Below are 16,524 nucleotides of genomic sequence, written 5' to 3' on the forward strand. Positions count from 1 at the left end.
TCGGTCGCAATTGATTTCTCGCTCACGAAAGGCACGGCGAGTTGAGCAGAATTACGCTGCCTGCTAAAATAGGTGAAGGACCCAGGAGGCATGATCAGAGGTGAATGTAACTCAGTACACACACATACTGTTAGTGGGTATGTAAATGAATAGAATTGTAATTCTGTGGATGGCTCTAAGCACTATGGAACTTAACATCTGAGGTCATCAGTCCCCTAGACTTAGAACTACTTAAACCTAACTTAACCTAAGGACATCACACACATCCATGCCCAAGGCAGGATTCGAACCTGCGACCGCAGCAGCAGCGCGGTTCCGGACTGAAGCGCCTAGAACCGCTCGGCCACAGTGGCCGGCTGTAATTCTGTGTGACAGGTAAAATGATCACCAGAGTGCATTAGAGTCACTTGTGAAAAGTGCTGTTACCAGTCCTGGTACGATATATAACCGACTTGAAAAGCGCCAGATGTTGAGTGATCAGTGTGAAGGACACAGAGACGATGTGTACTCTTTTTAAGACAGCGTTATTAGACCCTGGCTGTGTTTCAGACGGGCCACACTGTGGGTATCCATTTGGCTGGCTGCTCCAATGGTGGGCTACCAAATTTGTCGGGCGTTCGGATGTGACAGCGCCCCGATGTTGGACTGCATGGGAACATGAGGCCAGGCAAAATTCTCATCGAGGTTCCGATCGACCACGTCCGACCACCACAATGGAAATTCGCCACATTGTGCACCAAGCGTATACTAACCCCTCCACATTTGCACCTGCCATCCGACAACAAGGCACAAGCTACGGACAACCTACAACATTCTGTGCCATTCCACGCCATAGCATTAGCCGGTCAATGGATTTACCATCCCACGCGTAGGATGTCGTTAACACCACAACACAAATGGCTGCCTTTGTACTTGTGCCCTGTGCGGAACACTTGTCCGTCCCGATAGCTGAGTGGTCAGCATGACGGATTGCCGTCCTACGGGCCCGGGTTCGATTCCCGGCTGGGTCGGGGATTTTCTCCGCTCAGGGACTGGGTGTTGTGCTGTCTTCATCATCATTTCATCCTCATCCTGCACGCAGGTCGCCCAATATGACGTCAAATGTAATAAGGCCTGCAACAAGGCGGTAGGACCTGTCCTGCAAGGGGCGTCCCGGCCAATAACGCTGTAATCGGCCAAATGCAAATACCTGGGTGTAACACTTTGTGGTAATATGAAATGCAATGATCACATAGATTCAGTTGTGGGTAAAGCAGGTGATAGTGTTCGGTTTATTGGTAGAATACTGGGGAAGTGCCAACTATTTACAAAGGAGATTGCTTACAAATCACTCGTGCGACCGGTTCTAGAATACTGCTCAAGTATGTGGGACCCGTACCAGATAGGACTGACAGGTTATATTGAAAATATACAGAGAAGGGCAGCATGAATGGTCACAGATTTGTTTAATCCGTGGGAGAATGTCACAGAGAAACTGAAAGAACTGAACTGGAAGACTTGAAGATAGATGTAAAACTACCCTGAGAAAATTCATTAACAAAGTTTCAAGAATCGGCTTTAAATGATTACTCTAGGAATATTACAACCCAATAAGTATCGGTCACATAGGAATCGTGAGGATAAGATTAGAATAATTACTGCAAGCACAGAGGCATTCAAAAAATAATTCTTCCCGCGCTCCATACGTGAATGAAACAGGAAGAAACCCTAATTACTGTTACAGTGGGCTGTACCCTTTTCACTCACAGAGACACAATATTGAGATACCTGTTATGACAACCGATTTGTGCATCACACGATACACAATAGCACCAACATTAAAAAAATATATTAAGAGAATACCTTTTCGAGCGTACGTCCTTATTTACAAGGATAATTCAAAACTGAAAATGTCCTGTGTTGATGTCTCATCATTCAAGACAAAATTTAACTCTAAGACAATCAAGAATTTAAAAAATAATAGGAAATTGTGCTTAAAACTTTGTTCCCAGTGAGCTTTATAAAGTAGGCAAAAGTACAACAATAATAATAGGGTGTACTTAAAACTACACTCCTGGAAATTGAAATAAGAACACCGTGAATTCATTGTCCCAGGAAGGGGAAACTTTATTGACACATTCCTGGGGTCAGATACATCACATGATCACACTGACAGAACCACAGGCACATAGACACAGGCAACAGAGCATGCACAATGTCGGCACTAGTACAGTGTATATCCATCTTTCGCAGCAATGCAGGCTGCTATTCTCCCATGGAGACGATCGTAGAGATGCTGGATGTAGTCCTGTGGAACGGCTTGCCATGCCATTTCCACCTGGCGCCTCAGTTGGACCAGCGTTCGTGCTGGACGTGCAGACCGCGTGAGACGACGCTTCATCCAGTCCCAAACATGCTCAATGGGGGACAGATCCGAAGATCTTGCTGGCCAGGGTAGTTGACTTACACCTTCTAGAGCACGTTGGGTGGCACGGGATACATGCGGACGTGCATTCTCCTGTTGGAACAGCAAGTTCCCTTGCCGGCCTAGGAATGGTAGAACGATGGGTTCGATGACGGTTTGGATGTACCGTGCACTATTCAGTGTCCCCTCGACGATCACCAGCGGTGTACGGCCTGTGTAGGAGATCGCTCCCCACACCATGATGCCGGGTGTTCGCCCTTTGTGCCTCGGTCGTATGCAGTCCTGATTGTGGCGCTCACCTGCACGGCGCCAAACACGCATACGACCATCATTGGCACCAAGGCAGAAGCGACTCTCATCGCTGAAGACGACACGTCTCCATTCGTCCCTCCATTCACGCCTGTCGCGACACCACTGGAGGCGGGCTGCACGATGTTGGGGCGTGAGCGGAAGACGGCCTAACGGTGTGCGGGACCGTAGCCCAGCTTCATGGAGACGGTTGCGAATGGTCCTCGCCGATACCCCAGGAGCAACAGTGTCCCTAATTTGCTGGGAAGTGGCGGTGCGGTCCCCTACGGCACTGCGTAGGATCCTACGGTCTTGGCGTGCATCCGTGCGTCGCTGCGGTCCGGTCCCAGGTCGACGGGCACGTGCACCTTCCGCCGACCACTGGCGACAACATCGATGTACTGTGGAGACCTTACGCCCCACGTGTTGAGCAATTCGGCGGTACGTCCACCCGGCCTCCCGCGTGCCCACTATACGCCCTCGCTCAAAGTCCGTCAACTGCACATACGGTTCACGTCCACGCTGTCGCGGCATGCTACCAGTGTTAAAGACTGCGATGGAGCTCCGTATGCCACGGAAAACTGGCTGACACTGACGGCGGCGGTGCACAAATGCTGCGCAGCTAGCGCCATTCGACGGCCAACACCGCGGTTCCTGGTGTGTCCGCTGTGCCGTGCGTGTGATCATTGCTTGTACAGCCCTCTCGCAGTGTCCGGAGCAAGTATGGTGGGTCTGACACACCGGTGTCAATGTGTTCTTTTTTCCATTTCCAGGAGTGTATGTGCCTAGTAAGCTTTATAAAACAGGCAAAAAATACAAAATATTCCCTTAAATGAGCAATAACTAATCATGATAAAAGGAAATTCCTGGACAGAGTGTCCCAGAAGTTTAGGTAAGAGCTTTATGTACTTGAAACATCATGAAATTTTATGAAATTTCGACAAAACAAATACCAATGTCCTATAATTAAAGGCTTAACTAGTCCGGAGGACAGTCAATTCTATGACAACAACAACATCTCATTTTCACATAGGGGTAAGGAATGTGATCACATTTCGGTTTGGATATATACAGCACAAAGAAGGTGACACACATCATTTCACACCACATTGCCTAATTAGTTCTAAGTACTTTTCTTACTTCTAAAACACTCAGAACGACCGTCCCACTAACCATTCTACCTTGGACATACAATGAAAAACATAAAACTACCACAACTTCATGTCCTAGTACACTGAACAGATTAGAAAATCGCAAAACCATTATTGGCTGTCAATACCACCATCTTTATGACACTCGTCATCCTCTGGTACCTAGCCTACGACAGCAACCGGCTTCCTTTGTACAGATGCTGCCGCTAATCTGTTAGTGGTAAAGACACAAGCCACGTTACAGGAACACTGTGTCGATGGACACAGCCGCGCATTAGTTCTGCAACCTCTCCTAGAACACGTACAGCAACTGCCCAAAACAAGCACACAAGAAAAACTCATTAGTCAGATACAACAAGGTAGCAAATATCTTCCTCGAAATCAGCTTGATTACTTTAACTAAGAAACATGAACACTACTTCAGTTTGGTTGGCTATCTCAACTGTGCTGCCGCTACGGTCGCAGGTTCGAATCCTGCCTCGGGCATGGATGTGTGTGATGTCCTTAGGTTAGTTATGTTTAAGTAGTTCTAAGTTCTGGGGGACTGATGACCTCAGATGTTAAGTCCCATAGTGCTCAGAGGCATTTGAACCATTTCAACTGTGCTATTCCGAAATGTCCATAGGACATCAAAAGTAATGGTTCTTGACCGCTTATTAGCAAGACGTTTGACATCGAACCAGAACATATAAATACTGTTCTCCTTACACAGATCGCCGTATTCTACTGGCGTCTTGTATCCTCGATGCACAGCTTGTCAAGTGAGCTCTTCAGCGCCAGTGTGCTGAGGTGTGCCAGGTGGTGTACTTGCCACCAACTACTGAAATACCGCTTGGAAACTCGACATTGAAACATTGAATACATTAAAGATCCGAACGATATTCGTCCACAACCATTTACATGAGAAATACACTGATTACTAGAGGCTAATACACTGACAAGAGAAAAAAATAATACTTTAACAATTGAAAATATAAGCTGATCCGATGCTAACATGTAGGGAGGAAGTATTTTATCCCTAATTAATTGCATCATATTGCACTCAACTTGTCCATCCTTACTCAATGAAAGGTTTCACGTTTGAGACGTGGTGCAACCTTTCGCTTGTCTTGTACGGATTGTGTCGATTTCAACAAAATTCCGGTGTGGGACGCGCGTTACTTCTATACGGACCATTGAAGAGGTTAAAGAACTTCTTGCACACACCTGCCCGCTTGTTTGACACCTTGTGAGCTCCCACTAAGACCTGCGAAATCAATTTCTCGGACTCTCTTTTTGTATGCCTTCACTTGGGCCTGCTGTCCTTATGTTTTGTAATGCAATGTTAATAATCGCGCGATACCACATTTTCGGCTCTGCTGGTCGAGGCACAACCTCCTTAATCTTGCTTGGTGGTTCCTTCTGATCCAGAACGTTTCATCGGCAATCACAGAAGTTGGAAAGTAAAACATAGGAGCAAAGAAGGTAACTGCGAAGAAACCATGGATAACAGATGAAATACTTCAGTTGATCGATGAAAGAGGAAATGTTCAGGAAAATTCAGGAATACAGAAATACAAGTCGTTGAGGAATAAAATGAATAGGAAGTGAAGGAAAGCTAAGGCGAAATGGCTGCATGAAAAATGTTAAGAAACCGAAAAAGATATGATTGTCGGAAGGACTGACTCATTCTATAGGTAAGTTAAAACATCCTTCGGTGAAATTAGAAGTTAGGGTCGTAACATTAAGAGCGCAACGGGAATTCCAGTGAGAGTGGGTAGAAGGAAAGAGTACATTGAAAGCTTCTATAAGGTGGAAGATTAATCTGAATTGGTACAAGAAGAATCAGGAGTCAATTTAGAAGAGATAGGGGATCCAGTATTAGAAGCAGAATTTAAGAGAGCTTTGGAGAGTTAAGATCAAACAGGGCAGAAGGGATAGATAAAATTCCATCAGAATTTCAAAAATCATTGTGGGAAGGGGCAACAAACGATCAGTCACGTTGGCGTGTAGAGTGTAAGAGTGTGACGACAAACCATCTGACTTTCGGAAAAATATCATCCACACAATTCCGAAGACTACAAGAGCTGACAAGTGCGTGAATCATCGCACAATCGGTTTAACAGCTCACGCATCCAAGTTGCTTACAAGAATAATATACGGAAGAATGGAAAAGAAGATTGAGGAGGTGTTAGAGGACGATCAGTTCGGCTTTAGGAAAAGCATAGTGGCCAGTGAGGCAGTTGTGACGTTGCGATTGATAATGGAAGCAAGACTAAAGAACAATCAACACACGTTCAAAGGATTTGTCGACCGGGAAAAGCGTCTGATAATTTATTTATTTATTTATTTCATTCGCAATACAGAGTAAACCACCGCCTTGAAATGTAAGGTGGGTCGGATGCTTCTGAATCTAATAGCAAAGACTTCTCATTGTTACAGTCTTATTGGTATACAGTTGTTACGCTTTTTTTAAAATAATATAAAGAACATAATATATAAAGATTTCTCTGAGGTTACAGCGAATTGAGTACTTAACAATTGTTAAAATGGTTCCATATAATTTGTTACTACCTAGTTGATGAGAATATAATTTATATAATGAAAATGTCAAAGAAAAATAAAATAAATAAAATGTAACACAATGAGCGTGGTTAAGAATAATTTGTAATATATAGAGGGAAGTGATAAGCTGTATTTGGATGAGTAATACAGTCTAAGTAGCGTGTTGATTAATAATGGTCTATTTCTACCTATTTCAGATGAGAAGGTCTCGGTACGACCTCGAGCTATTCTCATCTTAAATGGTTTGCGCTAATGTATGTTTACGCAGATTATACAGATTAAATACCGATTGAGCACTTCATACATGGAATACATTAATTTTAGCTTCGCATGAGAAAACACTTATGTTTGTAACTTGTTAGTTGAAATAGAATATAGTTATTTACTACTTGAATGCATTATTCTTTAAATAACTTAATACATTTCTATATATAAAATTCATTGATTATAGCTTGGAATAGAGAAGAGAATATACTTCTTTCTGCACACAGTAAGACGAGCAATACATTAATGCTTGTGCGCAGTATACTTTAAACACTATGCAGGATGTCATTGGGGAGGAGGAGCCTCGGAATAAAAGTTCTTCGAACCTTCTCCTCCCGTGCGACATTACCTCATTACTACAGTTTTAGTATGTCGTGCCAGTGTTAATTTGTTTTATGATTGTTGTGTTGTTTGTGACTGTGCTGTGGCATGCAGTGTCATGCATTGTTGGTTTTGGTCCTTTACATGTTGATCCCTTCTAAGTCTTGTTCACTTAGTGTTCCTTCCTCGGATTTGGAATCTGTGGTCGTGTTTGTGTCCTCCCATGTGGTTTGTCTACGCCTCCTTCCATATGGGCTTTGACGCTTGTTTTCTTCGTGCAGAGCGTTCAATACAATATCGGCTACGGTATTTATTGTGTTACAGTCATCGGGACTACGTATTATTCCGGCGATGTCATTGTCATTCTGTATAGATCTCACTTGTGCTAGCGTGTTGCACAGCAGTGTGACACGTTCTGGTGTCCCAGTTTCTCCGCATACGCATTCTTCATCGTTAGTTAGATCCATACGGTTAAAATGTACCGGATAATGGCCCGTGGCCTGTCAGGAAATGGACCATCTCCCGGCTTGGGTCGACATGTTTCAGTTGTAGTCTTTCGTGTACATAAGGAAAGAAAGAGTGAACTCGGCGACCCTTGTCGGATGCATCCTACTCTCTCTGCCATGTTTGAATCCGCCACTGTTTCATTTGTGTTTTGTTGATAATGTTAGTTCCCGTAATTTCGGTGACTTTGTCGACCCTGTCCCTCTTAAGCCAGTAAAGCGTAGCTCGGTAACGTATTGTTATGTCTATAGCGCAGGTCCCCGTCACAACGCAAAGTGCCTCTAGTGACGTGGTGTTGAAGGCTCCGCTCATTCTCAGGAGTACACTATGTTGACCTCGTCTTGCAATTGTCAAATGGTGCAAGATGTTCGAAATTCTGAGGAAAATTGGGGTAAGCGGTAGGGATAGACGGGTAATATACAACATATACAAGAGCCAAGAGGGAATAATAAGATTGGAAGACCAAGGCCAAAGTGCTCGGTTAAAAAGGGTGCTAGATGGCATGTAATCTTTCGCCTCTACTGTTCAGTCTGTACATCGAAGCAGCAGTGACAGAAATAAAAGAAAGGTTCAGGAGTGGAATTAAAGTTCAAGGTGAAAGGATATTAATGATACGATTCGCTGATGACATTACTATCATGAGTGCAAGTGAAGAAGAACTACAGAATCTACTGAATGGAGTGGTCAAATGAGTGCAGAATATGGTCTGAGAATAAATCGAAGAAAGACGAAAGTAATGATAAGTAGTAGAAATGAGTACAACAAGAAACTTAACATCAGGATTGATGGTCACGAAGTAGATGAAGTTAAGGAATTCTGCTACCTAAGCAGCAAAATAACCAGTCATAGATGAAGCAAGGAGGACATCAAAAGCAGACTAGCAATGGCAAAAAAGAGAAGTCTACGAGTATCAAACATAGCCTTAATTTGAGGAAGAAATTTCCCGGAATGTACGTTTGGAGCACAGCATTGTATGGTATTGGGAGATGGACTGCGTTAAAACCGGAACAGCAGAGAATCGAAGCCTTTGAGATGTGGTGGTACAGACAAATGTTGAAAATTAGGTGGACTGATAAGGTAAGGAATGAGGAGGTCTGTGCAGAATCGGAGAGGAAAGGAGTGTACGGAAACCACTGACAAGGGGAGGAGACAGGATGATAGGGCATCTTTTAAGACATCAAGAAATGGCTTCCATGGTATTAGACATGTACAGGGTAAAAACTCTAGAGGAAGACATAGATTGGAATACATCCAGCAAATAATTGAGGACGTAGATTGCAAGCGCTACTCTGAGATGGAAAGGTTGACAGAGGGGAGGAATTCGTGGAGGGCGGCATCAAACCAGTCAGATGACTCAAGAAAAGAGAAATGTTTACCATCACAGGATCACTTCTGTGATGGTAACAGTGTCATTAAGTAGAAAGGTAAAACCAATTAACTTACCTTCAGAATGGAAATTGTTGTACAGAAAAGAGATCACTTGAACGCTGATAAAGGCTAATATATGCTAATTAGATCTGACAACTCTATGAAGAATTCGAATATCACATCGCCAGTCGAGGTGATCGCTTAAGTATTTCATTTGTGATGATGTAATAAAAGCTAAAGTAGAGCAGCGCAGTGATTGCAGATACTCAGTCTATAAATTTTCAAAAAACACCCACATACAGAGTTGGGAAAATGTATAAAATATAGTGCTTAGGACTCAGCAAAGTTCATTAAAGCGAATACCAATGTACACTTCTGACATTAAAACTGCAGTACTACATATAAAGTAAGTGGAAGTAATGATTATATTACATATACACGTATCACTCCATTGGAGCACGTGGCCAGCTCTCAAAGTCGCTTGCACAGATCTGAGTAAAGTTTTGTCAATTGCACTGGAGGAACACCATATCCTACAGACTATCAATCACAAGTGAGAGTTCCCGTATTATTACTTCATAACCAATCTAATACATTGTGTTTTCGGCTGTAGCACATCCAAGCAGTATACAACGATAGCTATGTACACAATCCTACAGTTTGTTTTTCTAAAACGACTTTGAGGTCTAAGTCAGCTGCTAAACCGATATTAACACATTTTGATATTTTGGCTGCCACAAGAAGCTGAACATCGCTTGGTGTAAACTATGCAGCTCCCACAAAACACAAGTTGACAGAAATAAAACACAGAGATGATGTTTCTTATTGACAAAACTGTGGGACAAATCGCAACATATGTAAACTGGAAGAGTTTTCCGCATTGTAGAGCGTTTCTAACAGCTATCTGAAGGTGATGACCTATGCAGTTAACCTCATCTTCCATAGCGACAGGATAGCGGATGTCTCGGCGTTACATTTTGAGGAACATTGTTTCCTCATTTTGCAGTCATGTACATTATTACCGTTCCGGTGTTGACCATTGCCGGAAGGTGCCATTCACAACATGCTCACGGTAGTAGAAATAAAAAGTGGTACTGTTATCTTATTGGTGAAAAATAAAATAAAAACATATTGAGTGCAGTGGAGCATATGGAAGTAGGACGAGTCTGCAGCATTGAGGAGTGCCTCCAAATAACTGGCTGAAAGTGATGACCTCTACATTTAATCCGATGATTCACAGTGACAAGTAGTAGTTATCCAGTGTTCCGCCAAGGCTCCCTCTATCTCATTCAAGTGGTGTCAGTCAATCATTAAGTGGTAATGAACAGCATACTCCTGGATGGACAGGATGGGAAAGACACTGTTGGAGTGGGGGCAATGTGCAGTAATACTCACCGCAGTTGATAGGGCGATTAATTTTAGCAATTTACCAGTTGTTCTGTAATTTCAACGCCAGATAGTGACACAGCAGAATGCTTCCCGATTTCTGCATGATCGCTAAGTCACCCCTCCACAACTTTACAAGTACCATATAACAGAGTGCAAATGCAGATTAGATGACGGTGCAGTATATCCATTCGGTCATATACATCAAAGTATACCACCTGTTCCGCTGCATCATCGCTAAATCACCCCTCCACTACCTTGCAAGAGGTAGTGGAGGGGTGAGGTATACAATGTTGCGAATGCGGGTAGATAATTGTGCTGTACATCTATTTTTATAATTTTTAATAGGGTGGTGTGTAGGACATGCAAATATCTTCATATAAAATCAAATAACGCATGAGTATGCCAGCAATATGACCATATACATGCGGAAAAATATCAAAAAACGTGAAAAAATGATATAAAATCCGTAAAAATCGAGGGAAATCTGCTATAATAACGACAAATTGATGGGAAATATTTAAAATTGAGGGAATTACGGCGAAATATGTAAAATCGCGAAAAAATTTGCAAATTTAGTTAAACTGACTGAGAATAAATAAAATTAGAGAAAAAAGTAGCGCGAAATGCGTGGAATTGAGATGGGTTGCGAGTACCCACACACTAGAGACCGAGGAAAGTTTAAAAATTATGTTCTGGCTGCATTCACTTTTAACCCACCCCTTCCCCTGTAGGAGAGTTTTCGTAACACATACTCCAACAAAGGCGACGTAAGTATTACACAAAGGAGCTATGTTAAAGCAGGTGAAACATATGTATCTCACTCCATAACTGTATTCTCACACATCCAGTCGAATATGTATGTTACCGAATTATGGCCGGTTCTCACAAACAATGTTATTCCTTAAGTATTAAGGAGAAGAATCAATGTGTTTATCATACTTAAGCCATTCCCTAGAGTGCTCTGTGTCTAGTATATTTTGGTGTATATGGTCGAATGGACATACTGCACAGTCATCTGTCTGCATTCGCAATCTAGTATATTGTAGCTGCAGTGTAGTGGAGGGATGATTTAGCAATTATACAGAAACTGGGAAGCATTCTGCTGATTCACTGGCTGGCGCTGAAATTTCGGAACAACTGGTAAAATTGCTAAAGTTAATTGTGCTATCAACTGAAGTATGTATTACCGTACATCACCCCCATATCAACAGTGTCTATCCCATCCCATGTATCCAGTGGTGTACTGTTGATTACAGCATAATGATTGACTGACACAACCTGGTTGAGATGGAGAGAGCATTGGTGGAATGCTGGATATCTACTACTTGTCATTGTGGAGCATAGGTTTAAATGTAGCCAGCTGTTTGGAGGCGTTCCTCAATGCTGCAGACTTGTCCTATTTCCATATGCTGCACTGCTCTCCATATGTTTTTATTTTTCACCAATAAGATAACAGTACCTCATTTTCTTTCTGCTGCCTCACTTGTGTTATGAATGACACCTTCTAGCGATGGCCAGCATCAAAACGGAAATCATGTACAAGACTGAAAAATGAGGAGACAATATTCCTCAAAACAGAACATCAACAAATCTGCTACCCTGTCGCTGTGGAAGATGAGGTTAAGTGTACAGGTCATCACCTTCGGATAGCTGTTAGAAACGCTCTACAACGCCAAAAACTCTTCTAGTTTATATATGTTGCGATGTGTCCCACAGTTTTATCAATAATCACCTCTGTCTTTTATTTCTATCAACTTGTGTTTTGTGGGAGTTGCATAGTTTACACCAAGCGATATTCAGCTTCTTATGAGAGCCAAACTATCAAAATGTGTTAATATAGTTTTAGCAGCTGACGTAGACCTCAAAGTCGTTTTATAAAAACAAACTGTGGGGCTGTGTACATAGCTGCAGTTGTACACTGTTTGGATGTGTTACAGCCAAAGGACCAATACAGGAACACATTCTTGTGATTGATAGTCTGTTGGATATGGTGTCCCTCCAGTACAGTTGACAAAATCTTACACAGATCTGTGCAAGCGACTTCGAGCACTGGCCATGTGCTTGCATGGAGAGATAAGTGTATATGTAATATGCTCAATGTCAATACGCAGACGGTATTTGCTTTTCGATAGTTGGAAGAGAGAGATGTGGTAAAATCTTAGAGGAAGTTCTATTACAGGGAGTGATATAACTATTTAAAGTTTGGATACAGATGGTTCTCTCAATACTACACCCGTTTCGCTCATAAAACTAATAGAAAACGGCTGTATCTATTCTAGTGGAATCATGACTGTTTTTATTATTATCATCATGACTGTGTTTAAAAAACAGGTGTTACCACAAATCCTGTGTTATTTAATGCTTAATAACCTCTATTTATAATGTAGACACCACTTAAATTATAGCTCGTTTTCGAACAAAGAAATGATAGTGACTTTTTCCCCGACATGTGATTAGATTGCGCGAAACAGGTTGTGATGATCAAATTGCTTAAAAAGCTAGAACACAAGAATCTGTTGCATGATAGAGACTTGACAGACATGTTGGTAGAGGGGTGTTAGGGAGCAAAAATGTCAAATGTAAGTACACAGATGGTATTTGGTTTCATTGCAATGGAGGAGAGAGAAAAGCAGTAAAATCTTATAGGAGGATCTATTACAAGACAGGCTCTCTCCAGGCATTTCATAAACGCAGATGTGATATGGCTTCACACTAGTAAAACAGGACTTGCCGTAGTGTACAAAGCATCAGTGTCCTCTCGAATTATAGCTTCTTGTTGTTGCACGTAAAATGATTATGTTTTTTCCAGACACGTGAGCCAATGGCGTGAAAGATATTATTTCACATCTCTGAAATGGTTGTAATACTGATGTGCATGACAGTTTATTTACAGACACTAATTTGAACGTAAGAGACGCTCTCGGGTCATGTAATTTGTCCATCAATCTGAAAGAAATTGCTTAACACAATGACTTTTCTTCAGAGTTTACATTCTCACTTTTTCTTTACTCCAACGGCAGTTTCGAAATAATGACATTCTGCGGCGATCAGTAGTTTTCGCAGAAAAATAGTGGAAGATTTTTTCCCAGTTTTACACATGGTGGATGTGTGCAGCGGGTGTGTAGTCTGATCATTTGTATTTGCTAATGGTGCACTTCGTTGGGTGTCGCAAAATACTGAGATGCGAATTGTATCTTGCAGTCAAATGTAAAGATAAAAAAAAATGGACTGCATCTATTTTCGTGCAAAGAGGACCTTTATTATTGCCGTGGTTGAGTTCTCCTTTTTGATAGATGCTCGTTTGTAAGAGATGTGTTGATGTTAAATAGAAGTGTTCTGTACGACAGAATGGGGGTCGCTTGCAAGGGGTGATGTGAGGGATGGACCAGCGTGTGTGTGAGTGGCCGCACTAGGCAGCTGTGTCCTGACCACGGCGCGGCCTGTGAGGTGGTGCTGTGCTGTAAACTTCCCCTTTTGTGTTGGCGAAGGACCATCGCCTCAAGGAGATCGCAAGCTCGTGCCACGCTCTGCAGGCTGTTCCCGCTGCAGCTGACGAAGACTGTGTTCCCAGATATGGTGGTGTCTGTGGTCCCTTCAGGCAGAGGGCGTCCTGTTTTCCAAATCGTTGTTGTTCCATGGAGATCCAGTATTTCAGAGAAAAACGTTTAAGAGATTGCATGAAGCGTCTTGTTCTTGTCCTCTGTCTACCTGTGACTGATTTCCGGTGACTGGAGGTAGTATATCAATGCCGCCAGAAGGATCTCATTGTGGATCACCAGCGGCAAGACAGAAAAAGCCTCTATTGCTACCTACGGTTAGAAGAGGAAGGGAAGGAGGGGAGGATGATGGGTGGAATGGGGATGTAAGACTGCATCCAAGTTGGTTAGTTCGTGAACGCCCATCAAGGAGGACACAGCTGCAACTGCAGCCCCTCTGCAATCTTTTGGGGTCGGTTTTTGCGGTAGTTCTGTTGTTACGATGATTTATTCCCAGTCCCCACTACATGTGTTGCATTATGACCTATTGACTACAAGTGCTGGTTTTTTTTCACGAGAATTTCGATGTGTAATTAGAACAATGACTCATTTTCCACCAGTTGTGTTAACGTGTATTGGCTACGATTACCTGGGCTGCAGGGTGATTGTCGAGCAGGGGTCTGTAGCGAACTCTGACGCCAAACAGCGATAGATACCGTCCTCAGCTGTTTGCTTATAGGTAATACACTTCTTAAACTCCTCTCTGTCCAACTCTAGCACCCAGCAGGATAACATCTGTTCTATGGCGTCATCAATTTTAGAGTTGTATTGCGATTTTAGGCAGTCCTTGTGTAGCACTACGCATGTAGTTGTGTAATTAGACACAATCTTTATGACTAATTACGTAATTATGACCGATCTTTACTTCAAAATAAACAATGTATACTAACCTAACCTTCCTCTCCTGCATCTGGGCGGTTTCCATGTGTTTGAAGGTGTACTTGGGCTTTCTTCCAGAACGACTAAGGTTCGAGTCCCGGAAAGGGTACCGTTATTTTTAATTTGACAACAGTTCCCGGTTGGCGGGGTGGGGTGGGGACGTCAGTACAGCCCTGGGACAAAGAAATTCCCGCCAAAATTCGAAATTCCCCCAAAATTCGAAGTTCCCGCCAATAGGGTAGGGAAGGAGGGGAGGGGAGGTGGAGGGGCTGGGACTCATGTGCAGGCTAAGAAAAACACACGACATCATCCAGATTTGGGGGTGGGCATGGATGGAGGAGGTGATTAATTAATCAATTTAATTAATTTGTATATCAATTTGATATGAAAAGTATCCCAGCGCCCCCAGTACCCTATTACTCATCGGACATAGGAGTGACACCATTTTGTCTTTCCTGTGTACTGTATCATAATTTGCATATCTGTATGTGGAGACTCCGACGGAAATAAATGTTGCTATATTGCATTTGTTATCGTCATATGGGTCCAGCACACAGCATAAGGGTATGAGATACCAGTCAGCGCAAAACCTATTACCTGCGGTTCGAGTAACTTATAATCTGAACATCAGCCATTGCATCTGTGATTTGTTAAAACTGGTGGCAGTGTCCTATCTGGAGGTCCCTGTGCCATCATTTTTCAACAAGTTGACGGAAGACCACATGTTGCACTTGGTCGATGCAGAGCTTGTTCTACTGTTACCGTGACCAGCACGTTCTCCAGATCCCTCGCCATTTGAAATCGTTCGGTCATGGGTTACCGGGAGATGGCACTCCACCACTTGCTAGCTATTACGAATATAAATTCTGGCATAAAGCTTAAACAGCATGGAACTATGTATCCATTCCTGTCACCCGAGCTCAGTTAGATTTGTTACCCCTTTGGGTTAGAGCTACTGATGCTTTCAAAGGTGTCACCTCTGTGTGCCAGTTTTTGCGCCCAAATCACCTACAAATTTTATCAGGTATTCTTCCTACTGTATTGTAAACGCAGAATAAGTAAAACTTAGTTACGTGTGTGTGTATGAGAATATGCACAGTGGTATTTTATTATTATCTCCGTTTGCCAATGCCATAATGGTAAACACTTCAGTTACGGTTCGCGCGACTACCCCGTCGAAGGTTCGAGTCCTCCCTCGGGCATGGGTGTGTGTGTTGTTCTTAGCCTAAGTTAGTTTAAGTTCGATTAAGTAGTGTGTAAGTCTAGGAACCGATGACCTTCGCAGTCTGGTCTCATAGGAACTTACCACAAATTTCCAAAATTTTGAGCACTTCATTTGTGGTGATCAAAATCGTGCTATTATACTCATGTAAGGAACCTCATGAAAGTTGAACTACAGTTGAAAGGAGGAAGTTCACGTTATGATCTTTGGCGATCGGTTATTAAAGGGGTGTGGAATAACTGACGATAAAGGTATATCCAGAAAAATTGTATAGTATGTTTTGCATGGAGAACTGTCTATGTAAAGAAGGTTTTGCAAGATGGGAGCCACAGTTTTGTTGAATGTTGCCCAAAAGCGAATGGGGAGCTGAACTTCTCAGTAATATTTCTTTTTAAAAAATAAGTCCAACTAGCAATGTGCGTCGTCTTGCTAATGTGGCTGAAATATGGTCGAGGGAAGGTTAGTAGGGAAGCAAGATTAGGGTTTGATGCCCACTCGACATAAAATTGTAGAGGATGGGGAAGCAGGTCCGCCGTCTCATTTTCTAAGAAACCACCTCTACATTCGCCTTGAGCGATTTAGGGAAACCACGTAGACCCGAAATCAAGATTCCCAGACCTCTGAATTGAAACGCAATGGTCCCAAATGCAAGCC

General features: G+C 42.7%; 1 protein-coding gene across 1 annotated transcript in view; it reads right to left on the bottom strand.

Moving 5' to 3' along the window:
- Positions 1-16,524, bottom strand: part of LOC126485690 (argininosuccinate lyase) — a 140,389-nt gene that overhangs the window by 123,459 nt on the left and 406 nt on the right. The gene's annotated exons all lie outside the window — the stretch shown is intronic.

This window comes from Schistocerca serialis, chromosome 1, assembly GCF_023864345.2.
Source record: "Schistocerca serialis cubense isolate TAMUIC-IGC-003099 chromosome 1, iqSchSeri2.2, whole genome shotgun sequence".
In the NCBI taxonomy this organism is placed as follows: domain Eukaryota; kingdom Metazoa; phylum Arthropoda; class Insecta; order Orthoptera; family Acrididae; genus Schistocerca; species Schistocerca serialis.